Genomic DNA, 18,176 nt, shown 5'->3' on the forward strand with positions numbered 1-18,176 from the left:
TCTGAGTCAACCGTCGTCCTCAGATCTTCTAAGTGCCTGTTCGGGTACTTTTGCAGGTGCTGCCTGCTTCTGCATGGGCTCTCTGTGTTGCTGAGCGCCCCCTCTGTCTCCTCCTCCAAGGGGCGACCTCCTGGTCCTTCCTGGGCCCTGGCAGCATCCAAAATCCTCAACCACAACCCTTGATGCTTGCAAGGCTTGTTTGCGGTCTTTCTGCGTGGAAATAACTCTGCATCCTCCTGCACTTCGTGGGACATCTTCTGACCAAAGGAGAAGTTCCTGGCACCTTCCGTTGTTGCAGAATCTTCAGCTTCTTCCACCCGGAGGCAGCCCTTTTGCATCTTCATCCAGAGTTTGGTGGGCTCCTGCCCCCCCCTGGACACTTGCGTGACTCTTGGACTTGGTCCCCTTCCTTTACAGGTCCTCAGGTCCAGGAATCCTTCTTGAGTGTTTTGCAGTCAGTTATTGTCTTTGCAGAATCCCCTATCTCGACTTTACGGTCTTTCTAGGGTAGTAGGGTAACTTTACTCTTAATTTTCAGGGTCTTGGGTTGGGGTATCTTGGACACCCTTCGTGTTTTCTTACACTCCCAGCGACCCTCTACACACTACACACTACACTAGGCCTGGGCTCCATTCGTGGTTCGCATTCCACTTTTGGAGTATATGGTTTGTGTTGCCCCTAGGCCTATTTCTCCCTATTGCATTCTATTGTGAATCTACATTGTTTGCACTACTTTTCTAACTGTTACTTACCTGATTTTGGTTTGTGTATATTACTTACCTCCTAAGGGAGTATATCCTCTGGTATACTTTTGGCATATTGTCACTAAAATAATGTACCTTTATTTTTGGTAACTCTGAGTATTGTGTTTTCTCATGATATAGTGCTAAGGAATATAAGTGGTATAGTAGGAGCTTTGCATGTCTCCTAGTTCAGCCTAAGCTGCTCTGCTATAGCTACCTCTATCAGCCTAAGCTGCTAGAACACCTCTAATCTACTAATAAGCAATAACAGGACCTGGCCCAAGGTGTAGGTGCCACAAGGTACCCACTATAAGCCAGGCCAGCCTCCTACATTAAACGTGGCTTAACGCCACCTTGTAAATACGGCGCAGGGCATTGTGCAACCGGAGCGTCACGAAAAGTGACGCTCCGGTGGAGCTAGGGGCTCATAAATATGCTCCTTAATCTGCATGGTACATGCTCTTTGCAGCAGGCATATTCACCCTCTGTGCTACCTTAAAACATCCACTAGAGAATCCGATCTCTCACCACTCAGAACATTAATCACCAGAGTTATCTTGACATATTTATTGTTGCCTGAAAAAGTCTGGAGGCAAGGAACGTCACAACAGGTGCTTTTAAAACCATAATATACTTGTAACCACATTGCCCCAACTGAAGTCAGCACCCAGTTCGGTGGCACCGGTCGCACTTCCCTAGATCGAGCCCTGGCTGGAGTACAGAAGAGAAACCATTGTAGTGAACCATAAACCTAGTGGCATAACAAAACATAAGGTGATGCTACTTCCCAGCTGCACCAGGGCAAATATTTAGCCACTTGGCCTAAAGTTTGTACATTGGACTTTTTTCCAGCATTAGGATGCCCCAGCCTTTGGCTTCCTAAGGTAAGACAGTTGACAGAGAGAGGGGTGTGGTCTGGGGTGATGCCCAATAACAATATCTATGGGGGAGTAAGACCAAGCAACTTTGCTTGATAGCAGCAGATGGTGCATAATGTTGGACTCAGAATCTAATTAGCAAACATGTTTATGGTAGGGTCTCTGATGGAGACCATGGGCAAGAGGCAAAAGCCACCATTGCAGGAATGGTTTCCATTTTTTTTTTTTACTTTGCATTACTGCACTTTACACAGTTAAAAAAAACATGTAAAGTTTCAAGTTGCCCGAGTCTGCAACCCCTTGTTAAAATATCAAGTGGCTAAATTTCACAGAATGTGCAGTATAGTTTGCATTCTTTGATAATTTGATTTTTCCCAGCTGCATGGTTTAGACAATACTGCTCAATAAATTCATACTCGATTACTGCCTAATCCCATATGCCCTACATACAATTGATCAATTGGAATCTAAACTAACATGTTTTTAACATTTTATCACAATATACTTGTTATTACTGATTATTCTAAATAAAATGATGTAAAAAAAAAAAATAACTCAAAAAATATTTACCTGTGACTGTTCTTACATATCTTATGAAGCACACTGTATACTAATTTGCATTTTAAAAAAAACCTCTTTTAATGCCTAAATAGTGTTCACGGAGTAGTAATCGGCAAATAATTCTAAAATCACACCACATGTCGGACCTTTCTTACAAAAATGAAGCCAAAATAGTTGGTGTATTCTTGGGGTAATCAGCAAACCATTGTCAAAACATGTTAGAAAGAAATGATGCTTGTGGAGTTTTATATATATATTTTCAAATCATCAAGAACAGATTGGATCTTATGAATTAATCAGATACTCATTCTTAAATCCTCCTGAAGTCACCAGTAATAGTCACACCTTGTGAAGTCATCAGGTACTCATTCTAAAATCATCCTGAAGTTATCAGGAAAGTCGCACCTTTTAAAGTCATCAGATAGTCATTTATAAATCCTCCTCAAGTCATCAGAAATAGTCCCACCTTGGGAAATCATAAGATGTTTATTTTTAAATCCTCCTGAAGTCATCAGGAATATCCACACCTTATGAAGTCATCAAATACTCATTTTCAAGTCATCCTCGAATCATCAGGCTTAAGTTTCTAAACTTTGCTGATGACTTCAAGAGCTTGATGATGTCTGATGATACGAAAATGACTTCTACAGTAGTTGGATGATCATCCAATGACTCTGGGATGGCTTCTTAAGTAATCCTGTTTGACCTGGGAGGTCTCCCTTGACTTAGTCTTCCTCCAAACCACACAGGTTTGGAGGAAGTCACAGGCCCTTTACTGTTTTAAGATGCCCCATTGTGCTTCCGCTGGAGAGCCGGATAGGCAGCCCGTTAAAAGACGCTGTTTCTTTCCCTTCTCTATGCTCTACGTTATGCAACTACGTGACGGTGGCACACTGTCATTTTGCACTGACATACACACCATGTAACTGGAGCCCTAAATTATTTTTTGGCCTTAGCAGTTGTGCAAATGTTGTTTTTTCATCAATTGCTCACAGCAGATGTTGCTTTTGCGCTGGTTGTGAAGTGCTAAGGTAAGCCAAGTGCAAAATGGCACTGCACTTGTAGATTGTCCTGTGTAAGGTAAAGTGGTTTTGCATGAGTTCAATTCTCCACAATAATGAGCGACCAAACCGGAAGCCACTGCAGAAAGTGAGATAGAACCGTCCAAAAGAAGGGGCTTAAGAATATTTCGAGGCATAAAGGACCACCCCTTCCACAGGGTTGGTTTAAGTATGTCAGAGGCAGTTTCGTGTTTTACTTGGTCACAAGCTCTACAATTTGACTCAAACAAAAACAAGAGGAACCATGCTGCTCATACCGAGTCTCCGACACTGGCTGCACATGCGATCTAAAAAAAAAAAAAACAAAGGTGGCACAAATGTTCTCCTTAATTTTAACCCCTATACAGTACGCTGGCGTCAGGCCAGAGCGCAGCTTCTATTTAGCGGTAATTAGAAAACGGCCCTTCTGGAAAGTGTCCACAACCCTTTCTTATTTTAACTATAAGCACAAATGAAAGCTCCGCTGAGACTCGTTTTAGCCTGTGGTGTAAATTCTTAGAGACACTACGGATGTACTTTCATCATACACAATTTCAAATTGAGGGTGTATTTAGTTACGTTTGCAGTCTAAGCAAAGCATGCTTGCCACATTGAATGGAAAAAAACAGCGCAATCGCACTGCAACAGTTCACTTGTAGTGCAACTTATCGGCAAAAGTACAATTATCTATGTAACCGGCAAAACTACAATTAACTATGTAACAGGGTTGATGTTATGCAAAACGCTCGACCTCTGCCAAACGAGATTGTGCTGCGAACAAAAGATAAAAAGTAGTCCACAAACCTGACAGTAAACAGCAAGCCTCGCATGTTTTCAGTACTTGGTCGCTGCGCTCGAGGAGGGCTAACCACTGGAAAAGGCATGACGTATGCGTGCCTTCCACTAATGAAAGTAAGCAGATTTTAATAGGCAAGCCCATGAACCAATGAAAGACACGGACGTGACATGAACGGGGCTCCGAGCCCTTTTCTAACTCATAAAGCGTCTCGCAAGCGAAACGCAGGCGCAAGCGCATGCGACGCAGGCTCGACCCTAAAAAGTGATGGATGGAAGACTTGAATAAATCCCAAACATTGGCAATCACGCAGGCCGCATCCCAATCCATCATTTTTTCACCCGCCAAAGGCTCCTCATTTTGGATGCACCCATATGCAAATTAGACTTGACCCCACTACAATACGAAAAATCCAGTCCAAACTGCCGAACCATGTCCTATTTTTTTAACGCCCTAGAGTACATTTTCAGAGAAGGTGCTGGAGCTTCAGGACCTCCCATGTCAGTCAGCTGAATAAAGCTTTGCTGTCAAGAATAATCCTTCTTATGAATTGTGTTTAAGGTTCAGGTTGACACACCTCCCACTCACTTTTGAGTTCATGCCATTTACTGACAGAACCATTCCAAGAAGTGTCTTATGAGGAAGCCCTTTGCAATTCACTAACTCTTTTTAACAGATTCACAGCAATCTAGCCTTGCTTATGCTAAAAAGTAATTTCTACAGCTTCTTAGTCCAGAAGAATACCAAGAATCAAATAACTCCACTTTTTTTTCAAGAATTTAAACTGTATTGACAGCAAAACAGCAACGAATAACACATTCTCGCCAATCTATATGCCTGCTCTAGTGCCCAAATACTGGCTTTTTGTCATCCTCTAGTCTCTATCCTCAAACCCACTGATGACCTTAGGATTTAAACCTCTAATTAAATGTTTAGTAAATCCAAAGCTTACTCACCAATTAGGTTTACCATTAAAGCTGGGACCTGGCTAGTTGCTAGGTGGCAATGGGGATGGTGCATTAGTTAACAGCTAGTCAGGCATCTTTCTTACACACTAGGTTGGTTGAAAAAGTAGCCAAGTTAGCACGGAAGCAGTGCCAGAAAGGCCCCCTGTATTTACAGAGAGTTCTCAGAGTTTCTCTGGTTTGGGGAAGCACAAAGACTAGCGGCAAGGACTTGGAAGCAAATGGTAGAAGAACCTTCATTGGTTACCAACAATGTGGCACACTTGGGGGCGTGGTCGGACGCCATGACGGTGGAAGTCTCCTCGTGAGGCTCCAGTCTTAGATTCCCCCATCTCGGGGAATCCTGCAGATCTGAAGTCCCACAACCCAGCCGACAGCGGGGCTGAAGGTGCGGGGATGCTACCGGTCGCGCTGTTGGCGGCTACCCAGACCGCGGCCCGAACTTAAAAGCATAAAAGCGGAACGGCACGGAGCCGCGAACAAACCAAGATGGCGGCCGCCATCGCAAAAACAAAACTGGTGCCTCCCCAGAGCGAGTGGAGGCGCCCTTCCTATCCAGCGTAGAGGTGAGGGGGTCCGGGGGCATCTGGAGCAGAGCAGCGGCCCGATTGACTACGTGGAACTGCGGCGAGGTGTCGGGGCCCCGAGAGGAGCCATTTCATAGCAGAGATGACCCGGTGAGGAGACTCCTGCACTGTTCCGGCGCCTGGTGGCCCCAGGGCGGCCCCTCTTACTGTGGGGGCACCGGCCGGAGAGACGCATTGGCAGAGGACGGCCCTTTTTCTCTTTCCCCTTCTGGCGGCCGACGCCCCTGGCGATAGGCGGGGGACCGGGATGGAACTAACGGGGAACTCTACTGGAGCTTGGTGGCGCTGTGTGCAGTGCGTGGACACCCCAAGACGGAGCGAAACCCGGGGGGACGGCTTGTGGGCCCTTCCCTCTGCTTTAAAACTGAGGTGAACATGCTGGAGGGGGGAGACAGATCCTCCGGTGATTCTGCCCAGCCCATCATACGGGTGGGTACAGGAGGAGGGGGGCAAGGTCGCCCGCAGTGAGCACACTGGATGGCGCAGAAGATGGGTAAAACAGGCCCAAAAAAAGGAAACGGAACCCAAGAGTGGACCGACCAGGGAAGCGTCCTGAATTCCTCCCCAGGGGAAAAGCGAGGAGACCCCACCCTCCAGGATGTACTGCAGGCCATTACGGCTTCCTGGGTGGCACTTGAGGGAAAAATTGACGCATTGGCCACGGACCTTACAGTGCTTAGAGAAGACGACCACCGCCGTCTGGCTGAAAAAGTAGCCAGCGCAGATAGGCAGATGAAAGAACTTTGACCTGAAGTTAAAGACACTGCCAAGATGGTGCAATAAATGGAAAAACGGATTCGAGATTTGGAACTGCGAGCAGAAGACGCCGAAAACAGATCACGGCGAAATAATATCTGCGTAATTGGCCTACCCGAACGCACCGAAACATCCAACCTGGTGGTGTTTCTCAAACACTAGCTGAAGGAAGAAGTGGCCTGAGACGGATTAACTCCCTTCTTTGCAATTGAAAGAGCGCATAGGGTTCCGGCTCGCCCCCCGCCTCTGGGGGCCCCCGCGGCCAATAATAGCTAGACTACTCTACTATAGGGACAGAGACTATCTGCTTAGCCAAAGCAGGAAAAAAAGGAGACAGCACACTGGACAATCATGTATTCGTATCTTCCCAGACTTCTCCAGAGAAGTGCAGAAACAAAGAGCCTCTTTCAGGGACGCTAAACAGAAACTCCGCAAACTGGGAATCCAATATGGGATGATGTTCCCCGCAAAATTGAGAGCAGTGACTAAAAACGGCATATTATTCTTCAGTACAGCAGAAGAAGTTTGGCAATGGATCGATATGCAAACACAAGAGGAGGGTGCCCACATGACAGGGGGCTCACACACAGAGAGACAGAGGAAAAGCAGACACAGTAAAGCCCGCAGAGTGGGTAACCCTTCTCCTATTGAAATGCTGAAGGAGAGACAAAAAGCGATGGAAGCGGCTGCTCCTTTAAGCGGTTCCGACCCTGCATCCTATAAACGTGTAGGAGAAGAATTAGAACAACCAGAATCGGAACAGGAATCAGAACTCTCGCACGCATCAGAAAAGATAGGCCCAGACGTGACTCCAGGCACTTCAGACTGTATCATCTGAGAGAATCTTTGCCGGACTCCCACAAGGAAAAAATGAGATCGAAGATGAAAAACCAGTGTGACTCACGACTCTCACAACCGTGGTGGACTGCACGGAAAACTCTGACTGGCCCTGCGACAGAGAACTGCTGCATTTGCAGGAGGACAGGGACTACAAAACCCCATTAACTTCTCATCCCGAGATTGGGGGATGGTGTGGCGATATACTTCTTGCTCGATCTAGGAGCACCCCAACTTTAATAGACTGGTTAAATCTTTTTTCTAGTTTGGATGAGAGACGTTCTTACTTTTGTCCTGGGGATGGGGAGTTGGGTTGTTACCTGTTGTGTTCCATTTATGGGGATAGGTGAGCCACAAAGAGAATCCACAGGGAAATTGGAGATGATATGTGAGACTGTTAAGATATGTGAAATGATTGATGGCACAGACAGGGTTGTATCCGAACGGGGGAGAAAAAATCTGGAATGGTAGTAATAGATTCATATAAGTACCTCACGAGGAACATAAGGGGCATGCACTCGATGGCCAAGAGATATAAGATCTTTTCTTACTTACAGCGGAGGGGAATTCAGATAGCAATGCTCCAAGAAACACACTTAACTCAAGCAGAAGGAAAAGCACTCCAAAAGCGATGGAGAGGCCAGGCGTATTACACTTCATATTCAGCTTATGCGAGGGGAACACTAATATGGATTATGGCCGGGGTCCCTTTCCAGATGCTGGATAATCTCATAGACCCAGAGGGCCGTTTTGAGGCGGTTCGGGCCGATTGGAGGGCAGATAGCTTGCAATGATTAACGTGTATGCACCCCACACGGACCAGGGAAACATTTTCACACGCATATCTGGTCTCTTAGCCTCGTAGTTGCAATCCTCTGTGGTGTTGGGGGCGACCAACTGTGTGGGGGACCCCACTATGGACCGATCACACCCACCACTGAATGATTCCCCCTTACTGAGGGTAGCAAAAGAACTGGGGGCTGATTGATGCCTGGCGTAGATTACACCCAGACGAAAGAGACTACTCCTTCTTTTCCCACTTACATGAATTGCATGTTAGATTAGAGGCGTTCTTCTGCACGCCGGATGTCTACCCGCATGTACACAATCCAGAATATTTAGCCCGCACACTCTCTGATCACAACCCCCTCTTGTTGTCACTGAGATGCGGCTCCCCCCCTGCATCCTCACTTGGAAGCTCAAACCGGAAACTCTGGAGGATACGCTCTTCCAGGGAGAGCTACGCCAACATATCACTCAGTTTTTTTAGGATAACAAAGCATCCACTAGTAACCCCCTGAACGAATGGGATGCCTTTAAGGTGGTCTTAAGTGGGAGGTGCATAGCGGGGGCAGTGGGAGTGCGCAAGACTCTTCTCAGGGACACTGAACCGGCAGAAGATAAGCTACGAGAGGCTGAGAGAAATAGACCCGGGAAACCGCACCTACAAAATTCCATACTAGAGCTAAGAGTTTAAGTAGCAGATTGTATAGAGCGCCTCCGGTGCTTTGATTACAGAAACTACCTTACACGAGCGCACGGCGAGAGAGACAAAGCGGGCCGAATGCCAGCATGGGTTGTATCACAGTCCCATAGGACCCCAGCTGTATTGGACTTAGTTACAGAGCAAGGGGATCATATATACGGGCAGGAGCAAATCAACTCACACTTCACGACCTACTATGAACAACTGTATAAAAGTAAACTCAACTATGTCAAGGAAGCCACTGAGGGTTACTTATCCGAGCTGCAACTCGGTTCGCTCTCACCTGAGGTTGCGGAACTGCTGGGAGGGGCCATTACGCAGCCAGAAATTAAGGAAGCCATAAGAGGCCTGGCTAGAGGGAAAACCTCGGGGACAGATGGACTACCTATTGAATTTTATGCCACTTACATAGATATACTCACACCAAGATTAGAAAACTTATACAGGATTGGCAAAGAGCAGGGCAAGTAGCGGTCATAATTCCCCTCCTGAAAACCGGTAAAAACGCAATGGAATCTGGGGCCTACAGACCATTATCCATGTTGAACCTTGACTACAAAATCTTCAGTAAGATTTTTGCAACTAGACTCCTCCCATTTTTGACTACACTAATACACCCAGATCAGGCAGGATTCATCCCCGGGCGAAACACAGCGGGCAGTATTTGTAGGTTGCTAGCAGTCATGAGAGACTAGACCTCCGCAACCACTCCCTCTGGAGTCCTGGCGGTAGATATAGAAAAAGCCTTTGGCAGCTTGGAATGGGAGTTTCTTTATACTGTGATGTACTGGCTTAAACTAGGACCTGAATTTATCTCCTGGGTGAAACTCTTGTATACCAAGCCCACAGTTAGAGTGCGCACGGGACGGACAATATCCAGAAGCTATACAGTTGAGCGGGGTACCTGGCAGGGATGTCCTCTGTCGCCGCTGTTATTTGCCTTGGCGATGGAACCGCTGGCAGCCACGGCAAGAGCGGGAGAGGGTGGTCCGGGAATCTTAGAGGAGGTGAGAGACATCGGATAGCCCTTTATGCAGATGATCTCTTGATATCTCTGGATGATGTCCATAGGGATTTATCCTGGGCACAGCAGATGCTGTCTCTGTTTGGGGGACACTCTGGCCTGAAAGTAAACTGGGATAAAACCCTTTTTGTTCCCTCTAAGAGTTTCCATGACACCCCTGCAGGGCCTAGGTCTGGTCAGATGGGTCCCGAGCTGTCTCCCTTATTTGGGAGTCAAAATTTATCATGATCCACAAGATACCCTAGGGGGCACTATAGGTAGCTCCATACGCTCCATAAGGTCCTGTATGTCCTTTAGGCAAACTTTGCCACTATCTGTAGCAGGGAGAATAGCGATCCTTAAAATGATTGTGCTTCCACAACTATTATATCACTTTACAGTGTTCCCAATTTGGATACCCATGGCCACTTTTAAAGAATTAGAAACGATGGTAGTGACATTCATGAGGGGGCGAGGGGCGGAGGAAAGTAGCCCTGGCCAAACTCCAAGGACAATCCACAGACGGAGGGCTAGTGGTCCCTGATTTCAAAACCTACTATCTGGCGGCTCAACTCCAGTGGTTAACACAATGGATAACGAGCAGAGTAGAATCAGGGATGAGGGTAAAGGCATTCACCCCGCCAGGGCCCAAGCTGTTCTAAGAGATGGGAAACATGACTCTTCTGAACTAAAAATCCTGACTCAGTGTTGGAAAGCATTGCTGCGCAAAATCAAACTAGGGGCTCCCTACTCACCAGAACTCCCTCTGTTGCCACATCGTGGTATCTGGAACGAACTCAAGACCTGGGTGGAGGCCGGGATTCTAACAGTGGGAGCATTATTTAAGGATGGAACATTGATGCCCTTTGAGGCTCTTAGGGCGGAATTTGGGCTACTGGGGGGGGGGGGGGGGGGAGCATGTCTTATTACACGGTTCACTAGTAGCCAGTATCTGTAGGAACTGGCGGAGAGGAGGGGAGAACCTCCAACCCAGGCGACAGGCTCATATCTAGCGACCTCAACTGGCAAGCACAAAGCAGTCTCAACCCTTTATTGGTTTGATGCCATCGGACAAGACTGTCCCCCTGACCCCTCTTAAACAGACCTGGGAGAAAGATCTGGACACTGATATCACTGAGGAAGAATGGGGGCGCATTCTGAGGGGTCATAAATTTATCTGTGCTCCACCAGGCATACCTGACACCTGCACGAATCAACAAATAGTTCGGGAAAGAGAGCGTGAGCTGCCCACGATGTAGCTCGATAGGGGTGGAATTTAAACACATGTTCTGGGACTGTCCCAAGCTGGGAGCATTCTGGGCGGAGGTGAACCAAACCGTGGTACGGGCCACAGAAAGAGAGGTCCCTTGCACAATGGGTCACTGTCTATTGGTTTGGTTTCCACATTCAGCTAAACAAAGTTTCTGATAGATTTCAGGATTTGGCCTTTTCCCTGGCAAGGCGAGAGATTGCGATGTCTTGGAAAAACCCAAGGGTGCTGAAAACATCCCAGTGGGAAAAGAGAATTGATTAAATGGGCTAGTAGCCAGGAGAATATTCTCCATCGGGAGGCCAAGAAAGGAATGAGACCCCCCCGAAGTGGCAGAGGGCTGGGAGATGGTACTCAAAACTCTTGGGGCCGAAACCCAGACTGTGTCAGCCCCCTGACCGACTCACTGGCCAAGGGACAATAAAGACACAGTAAAGTTCTGACCACTGGCGACCCTCCCTGGGATCCGGACAATGGGAACGACAAGGAAGATAAAGAAATGGTGCATTACCCTTAGCTCTAGGTATATGACCACACCTAGTTATAGCGAGCTCAGCTCCTCCAAAAGATCTACAGTACATCATTGCGCTCACCAGGGGGGAGGGAATAGGGGTGGGATACGGGAGGGATGTTAAGTTCCGGGACTCCTTGTGTAGGACCCTTAAGGTCAGATATTCCGCAGACATAAGCCAATTGAATTGTTACATGTACTTTTGTAAGATGTTTCATACACCTGCCTACTGACTGATTGTTTTTTTTAAACATATTTTATTGTGATTTTCAATGTGGTACACTTAAGGACCTAGTGAGTTCTAAATTTACACAACAGGCCATATCAGAATTAGGTTCAATTGCAGCATAAAAATGTGCAAACATGTGATGTGCAAAATAATAAAGCAAAATTGCACACTAAGCAAGAACATGTTTCCTAGACCCAATTCCAGTCCAGGAAGCTGTACACAATTTGGGATGATAACTTGGCAAACAAGAATATTGTTTTTTTTATTGTTCCAGAGATGGAGATGAATATACATTCGGCATGGTGTCCCATACAAGGGAAGCCTCAGATAATTCATGTGTTGAGAAGTCAAGGATGAACATGTTGGTATCTCAGTGAAATTCATAAGCAAATGTTAAAATAAGATAGCTGTTGCTAAGGAATTTTGACTCATTGTATTGCCTTACAAATCTGTAATGGATCAACCTCTTACGCCAGTGATGGTTCATAGGTAAGAGGTGGCTTTGAGGAATGGTCCAGGAGGGGTTTGCCAATGTAGCACATTGGCTATCGAGGGTCACTACTCGCAGTGCTCACTGGGTCGTCAGAAAGGGAAAGGTAAATGATGGGCAAGTCAGATTATGAAACAGCAAACGTCTCTAAAACTAGGCACAGTGTGTATGCCCCCATGAGCTCTTACTCAAAAGGATGGTACTCAATAAGAGGCAGGGAATTTCAATGACTGCACTGGACGGCATAATTTTGTCCCTTGCTCAAGTATGTGCTGGTAAATTTGACATAAAACCTTTCCAATATACCTTCTTAATGGCAGCATGACAGTACAAAAGTACGCGAAATGGAGGGGATAAAAAACCACAGTTGGTATAAGGCTATTCCTGCCAAGAGGAGGTATAATATAGGACATTCATGCTAACAGACAAATAATTATTTCACAGTGGGGTAAGAATACCAGTATATGCTCGACGAGGGTGACCAGGAAGTATTTAGAAAGCATTCCTAAGAAAGACGAGAATTTGCAACTACACTGCAATGGAGAACCAGTGCTGGGAAATGCATTCAGTATTATGTTGAGGCCGGGCTTAAGTGTGATTTGTGTCAGGAGGACTTTCGGGCCATTCTCCTTTAGAAATGGATTTAGATCAGAGGCGATGTAAGTGGAGCAAACTGATGAGAACATGAGCAAAGTGGCATATTGTTGATCAGGCAATACACATACAACTTGCTGGAATTACAACAGAGAATCCCACTGTCCACTTTATGTGACCTCTGGCAAATTATCCCTCAGTTATTATCAACCACCTCCATCTTCATGGCAAGGGCTTTTTTCCACGAGAGCTGTTGTCTCTTTCAAGGATGTGCAAGAGGACTTTGGTTGATGTAGGGCTGGCACTAAGGCATAATAGCGTGGCGCATACTCCTCTTTTTTTATGTGTCAGGTGTGTTTCCCCACAGAAGAGCAAATAAGAATATTCTGCTTTGGTTTTCCCTGTAAATGGTATGTCTGCTGTCAAACGTAGGCAATGTGCAAGTAAGGTAGGTTTGAGCAGAAGTGGTTTATATGTACAAATACATTTGGTTTGCGGTGCTAGCAGACAAAGAAGCTAATGCGATGGATATAAGTCTCTTCCAGCTTTGGTTAAAGGGCTGTGCAGTTATTTAGCTGTACTAGGGCGATATGACCTGACAACAACCATTCATACCCAAAGTATGATCTTGGACAAAGGCATGGAGTCGGGATTGCATTTGACCTTATGGGAAATGGTGGCTTGGAGATTCAACTTGCCAATGGCAGTGGGATATTTAGACAGGGTACCACTGTAGCAATAGGGACGATGGGCAGTTAGATGTAACATTCGTGTTGGCTCCAACTCCAGGTTAGAGTGAGCCCCAAATGGAAAGTAGGAGGTAGGTCTGGGCCCAATTCAGAATCATTTCTAAAATGCAACCTAGTAGTGTGTTAACAAACAGAAGTTAAGTACAATCTTGTGAAGGTTGGCACTAAAAACAAATGTGGCAAAAAAACTGTTTAACTCTAGAGAAGAGAATTACCAGACATTATAAGGATCCAACATCCTTCCTCCTACATGGGCTAATGGATGGTGGCAAGGACTTTGGTCTCTGTTTCTGAGCTTCTTTAGGAGAAAAAAAGATTACAAAACTAAGGTAAAAATTTAATTATACCCATCACAGGACCAAAGAAGTGAAAAGAAACTTCTAAACTCCTTGATATTAAATTTGATATCAATATTTTCTATGTACAATGCACCTAGGCGTCCCAAATCCACCACCTACTCTGAACAGCGTGACTCATCCCATTCATGACTAAACAAAAAAATGTGTAAACCGAGTAACCATATTTCTGGTGGTTACTATATCTTCCTGTAGATTCCTCACCTTATCTTTCACGTGGCAGATTGGATCTGGAAAACTTTCCACTCAGCAATGTATCTCCAGCACTGCCAGATGGTTCCAAATGACTTCAGCCATGCCTCCAAACGTCCCAAATATGAAGGCAACATGCTACATATGGTGCAGTCTAGAGGGCTGTGTTAGTTCCTTGCATTTTTCCATGCCAAGTGGGTCATGCAGAATCTTTAGAGCTTAATAACAGCAACAACAGCAGAAGTATCATTGAATATATTGAGAACTGGAATCCTCAGCAGATATGGCTTACGCCAGAAACGGCATTACAATAAGTAACCACCGCAGATAAGCTGAACAGAAGATCTGCACCTAACACAAGTCACCGCTGTTGAGAGCCGCTGTTCAGAGCCACTTTTGTCACAGGCACCACCTGAGATCCTGCATCTGACACAACCAGGATACATGAAGCCATCAGACCAAACAAACTTAAAACAAGCAGAAAGGGAGCAATCTGCTTCATTTTCAAGATCTTCTGAGGAGGAAGAAAAGACTTTGGGCAGATAGTGTCCAGCAGCGTTCCTATGATGTTTAACATCTGCTTTAGAGTGAGTTAAGCTTTACTCTCATCGCTGAGAAGCCGTAAGTCATCAAGAAAAGTATTTGTGCTCGCAATATGTTCCTAGATCAACCATGAGGAGTCCGCTTTCAACAGCCAGTCTAACAGTGGAAATATATGGACATCCTGCAGATTCACAGATGACAATCTATTCCCCCGCATTCAGGGCCAGTATATTGAAGTTGTTCTGACGAATTAACAATTTATGAAGGTGGACATCCAGATTGGGTTACAGACATAATCCTTTTATGGGATCGCAAAGTAAAAAAAAAAAAAAGTGCCTCCTTTTTCTCAAAACACCGCCTCTGTGGCCCCTTTGCTCAGTAGGCCAAGGTCTTCCAACTCTAAAATGGAGATGTGAACCATAGGCAGGTCCTCGTGGAAGGAGGGTGGTCTGTAAGAACAGACAGGAAGAAGAGAGGTTGGTCCTTGTGAATTAGCTGTACTCAGTCTGTCATGATGATCTCTCAACTGGTGGAAAAGTTTCTGAGGCAAAGGAGCCAGCAGAGGATGGAAAAACCTGTATCTGCAGCAGGCATCCCTAAGATCCACCCCTGCCCCAAAAGGAGCAATAGATGTGTTTGCGTGGTTCAGAAGATTGTCTCTGCAGTGACTGTTGTGCTCAGGAATAATCTCAGAGCGTATTGACTGCTGGTGGAACTGCATCACTGGCCACACTAGGCCTCAGCACCCAACAGGTAGCTCTCCTCTTATTTAAGTGCTCTGGGGAGGACTCAGACTTTTCTCTGAACAGGCACTTACCATTAAAGGTCATGTTCATGGCTGTTGCCTTAATATGTCCTTAGAAGTAAGTGGAACACATTTAAGCAAGACAATGCAGCTGTCAGACATGCTAATGAGTTGAAATAGGGTGCAGCGGAGTCCAGACCACTACTGAGGACCCAAACCTTTGTTAACCAATTCAGTGAATTCTTTTTCATGTAGTCTGGAAGGTTGGTAATAGTACATTTCGTCAATTCCCACAGAGTATATACAAAATTGTCCATGTGATAGGTGGGGTGGTAATCTCTGTTCTGAGGGTGAGGTTCCCAGAAGAAAAGCCTTTACGGCTCTTAGTGTCTTTGACTCTCAAACTAGGAGTACAGTGGGAAAGGCATCTGGGTTCAGTTAGGGAGAAAGCCTGGATTACCACACATTTAGGTGAAGAATGAGATGACATGATGACATCGAGGGTCCACCTCTGGTAAGTGATTGCTGTCTGGATATTTCTTTGTGGAGTGTTGGCCTGAAAAGGGTTTCTCCCAGCACCTCATTAAATGGGAACAAGAGCCCTACCACTGGTGTACATGGTTGCAGGATCTCTGTGGAAGAATTAGATAAGGCGTCTGCAGATGTCATTATCAATTCTAAAGCTTCTGCTTGTTTTTTTGCCATTTCGTAATACAGTTGAGAAAAAGAAACTTATTCTGAGGGAAGGCCAGAAGGGTAAGGGATGACACCTTCAAGTGAACGTCACTAGTGTTTTATGAACCAAGGTGCAAGTCATCGTTACTGATACAGTTGCGAATGCAATTCTCGGTCTAATTTTCTGTGTGATCAGAACTAAAAGCACTGCATGTCAGACAAACATCAAACTTTCGAATTTCAAAGTCTAAGGAGGAGGAACCACCAAGGCTTCATCATCAAAACATGCTTCACTTTCGCTTCGGCCACTCACATATTGTTAGCAGCCTTCAAAAGCTTTGAGAGCAGTCCCATAATGGGTTCTGAGGGGAGCATCTGAGTATGCACCAAGGGAGGGAAGCATCTGTGTCTGCACCAAGGGAGGTTCTGAGAAAAGGGTAGACTACATCTCGGCAAGCTTTAACAACTTCTTTATTAGGGTCTACGGCTTAACCTGCATGAATGGATTTCCCACTGGGGTGTAACCCGGAAGTACAGGAGCTTTCCTCAACAAATTCACTATTACCAGCTGGAAGGTCTCAACCTGTGTAGGGTCAGCTAACAAAGCTAGGAATTCCTGCCTCACCTTAAGGCTGCGATTTTTCCAACAAGTAAAGGAAAGGTGTTGAATAGCCTTTGAAAGGTTGTTCCTTGAGGGACAAGAACATTACTTTTACCTACAGCGCTTTTTGGGACGACATTTTAGGCAATGCTCGATGTCAGAAGGCTTACCTCAAGGTAAAGGGAACTGGAGGAGACAGTTGACTTAGTCGGTGTTAAAATACTCAGGAATTTCACAGATTAAGTACCTCAAGAGCTCCAGGCCTGCACGGATGACGTGCAAAACAACAGCACTAAAGAGTTATTGCTGGGCAAGTTTTCTGAACCAGTATAGCATCTGGAAGGACATTCATACAGTAACCAGTATGGGGTGAAACGTTGGTGACTTTAGAATGGGTGTAAGGTGGAAATGAACCATGTTGGTAAATTATGTTGTCTGTAATATTAAAAAATCCGCTTTTTACACTGCACCTCTGTACACCTTTTAAATATAAGATGCTACTACCCCTTCCACTGACATACATTTATCCCAAACACTGAAGTAATTCTTAAGTCTGTTCAACGCATAACAGTCAAGAGCAGAGTATATAATGGTGAAATAGTTCTTTGAGGAATGCTGCTATCTACGGGGGAACTCTCCCTCGCGAAAGCTCAGATTAGTATCACAATCTGACAGCAGTGTCACGGGGCCCACTGAAAGACAGACACATCTAACAATAACATTTTTTGTTTCTTGTGGTATTGTCTACAAAGTGGACAGGTAACATTTGATGATGTGAGCCAGTGTACTGCCAAAATCAAAGGGCTAAAATATTATTCTGCATTGTAGGAACCACAATATGAACTCACTTAAACGTCCTACTTAAGAATCACAGTTGCAACTGCAAGAAAATCGGAAGGACTTAAAATGTGAAGCAAGTAAAAAAGATTTGGTGGTTATTCTTTATGTATATAAATGGGAGTTAACCTGAAAATTCACTCTGCATCCCAAATAAGCAAAAAGATCTAGATAGTGACACAAAAGAAAAGAGGGAAGTTGCAGAGGTGATGAGGAGGTAGGACTGATCAGATTAGCAAGCAGTCCAGCCAGTAACGGCTGCACTCAACAGGGGTGGTGGGGTGGGACAAGGTGAGGGTGGTGTGTGTGTGTGTGTGCATGTGTATGTGTGTATGTGTGTATGTGTGTGTGTGCGTGTTTGTAGGCCATTGGGGTAAAAAAAAAAAAAAAAAGTATAAAAAAAAAAAAAAATTCTTACCTTCGGGAGAAACATGTTTGTCTCCCCTCCATCCTCTCCCCGCTGCACACAGGCTCTCAGCCAATCACAACTCTATCACTAGCATGACAGCAGCGTATTAATTGGTCTGAGCGGCCAGCTTGGCCGCTCAGACTGGGAGCAGGAGCCTGTGCGTGTTCTCCACTCAGCTGTTCAATACAGCTGGGCAGAGAACATGCAAAGTGCGCAAGTCTGTTTGGACAGCCCAACACGGCCGGCCAAACAGACGTGCACTTTGTGCTGCAAAACCCCTCCTCTGGTCCCCTCTCTCCAGCTCCACCCCTTACTCCAAGGAA

The 18,176-nt window shown here is 45.6% G+C and overlaps 1 protein-coding gene across 1 annotated transcript in view; it reads right to left on the reverse strand.

Annotated features, from left to right (window-relative positions):
* ST7L (suppression of tumorigenicity 7 like) overlaps nt 1–18,176 on the reverse strand; it is a 782,219-nt gene that overhangs the window by 481,697 nt on the left and 282,346 nt on the right. The gene's annotated exons all lie outside the window — the stretch shown is intronic.

Source organism: Pleurodeles waltl, chromosome 6 (assembly GCF_031143425.1).
Source record: "Pleurodeles waltl isolate 20211129_DDA chromosome 6, aPleWal1.hap1.20221129, whole genome shotgun sequence".
NCBI classification, from domain to species: Eukaryota; Metazoa; Chordata; class Amphibia; order Caudata; family Salamandridae; genus Pleurodeles; species Pleurodeles waltl.